Here is a 2,081-nt window from a genome sequence, read left to right on the forward strand (position 1 = left end):
CTGACGATTTACAGTAAATACGTCAAAGAAGAAGTTGTAGAACTCGTTTTGCTGTGTCTGAATGTGTATTGAACTCAATTTCGACAAAAACTCGAGTTACTGCACTTTTCGTAACGGGGGCAGATCTATACGTACATGACATTCAACTCGAAATTAATCCTTCTGCAACGGAATTAAAAATCAAGTTGATTTGTCGCGGGTTTTTCTGTGGCGTACAGAGCACGTCACTTCGTTTTTTCTGTGGCGGTGAAAAGGTTAATTTACCTTGCTTTTCCGCTGTTTATTCTTTGCTTTTCTAGAGATGTATAGAACCATCGGTGCACGATTCCGGCTAGCATACTTGACCGATTCTTTACCTAAGCGTTTTCCATCGGGTCATCTGAACTTTTTTATGTGATACCAACCAATGATAACAAGCTTGTCGAAACTTGGGTACACTTTACGTGACTGTGAGATGTTGCATCCGAAGATTACCTAACTCTCCGGATTGATCAATGAAAATGCATACGGTGCTGTTAAGGCTCCTATTAGATCAATGTCCTTTTAATCAAACTTGAGTTCTAAGGAAACTAATACTTTTTTTTATCATTATTTAAAGTATTTACCCTACTTAAAGGGCTGCGTAGTCTTCTACCTTACCTCTATCACAAGAATAACTAATGGTACTACCGTACCTCTATTCTATACTATCCATGGGGCTTCTATCACCCTTACTGAGGTAATAACTTAAACAGTAGAAAATTATTTTCATGATTTTCTTTCGTACTCAGTTAAATTTATGTTATAATTTATTTTTAATGAAAATAAATACCCAGGTAAAAGTAATTCTCCCGCGCATAATTTTAATCCCTTTCGTGTAAATAGGATTTGCGGGTGAATGACGCGTTAATTGACTATTAATTCGATATAGCGGGCTTCCTGGCCGTGAACACCTAAAGTAGGTACACGGTGGGGTAAAACGGTTTTACCCTATTTTGCTGACGCATTGAGAACCTAGTTTAGTGATTCATCGACTAAGCGCCCAAAGCAATGGATTGATAGTTTCTTAACCCCTGACGTTAAAGGGGGGGTGTTATAAGTTTCACCGCTATGGGTGTCTGTGTGTTTGAATGTGTTTTTTTTATTTGAAAGCAGGTTTTTTAGTAATAGTTTCCAGATATGTTTTATAAAAATCGATTTAACCGTTTTTGAGATATCGAACTTTGAATTTTTGGGGTTTTCCAACTTTTTGTCGATTAGGTTATTAGTCTTTATAACTGTTTTTAAATCAAAGTAGCTTAAGAATTGTTTTTCAGTTATAACACGCATGTTAGGTCTCTATTATAGATTTGTGTATTTTATTATTTAAAGTATTGTATTGTAGCTTTCACTAGCTATTTTAACTTTTAAACTCACTTTTTGTCTGTCCCTAACTGAATGCTCCTCTCATCCACTCAAAGGTTGACTGGTAGAGATCCCTTAAAGGGATAAGTTTGCCTTTGTACATATAACTCAATGTTTGTCAATTGTGTTTGTTACTTATTTTGTACAATAAATAGTTTACATACATACATAAGCTTCGATATAATAAAATAAATAAAAACAAGTTAATACGACAACCTAATTTTCATTTCTCTTAATTCTCTGGGTTACCTAACGAACTTTTTACTCTACGCCACTGAGTCAGTAACATTCCTAATATTCCTAATTCTCTTTCAGAGTGTTCAAGCGTTTTCGAGAAGTGAATCCTGACCTGATTCCAAAACGCATGACTGAGAACCAGGCGCATTCTATAGTCGTCCCTGTCGAAGAGATAGAGAAGCTACCCGAACTCAAAGTAAGACGTTACACGCTTAACACGTTTAGTTCTATCGAAAATACAAACTGAGACATGGATGCACAGAAAAACCAGAAAAAGAGACCAGCGCTGGGATCTCTTGTCTGGGTGAGCGGTTGGTTCCGAAAGAGTGTGACGTCTCTCGATGAGAGCGGAACATAGATGTCGCTAGTGCTGCTGCAAAGTAGCGTAAGTAGAAATAAGCAACCTGAAGATATGTATGGCATAGGAAAAATTCGTTCTATAGATTCCTGTCCAGCGGTGG

This window comes from Choristoneura fumiferana, chromosome 16 (genome assembly GCF_025370935.1).
Source record: "Choristoneura fumiferana chromosome 16, NRCan_CFum_1, whole genome shotgun sequence".
Lineage (NCBI taxonomy): Eukaryota > Metazoa > Arthropoda > Insecta > Lepidoptera > Tortricidae > Choristoneura > Choristoneura fumiferana.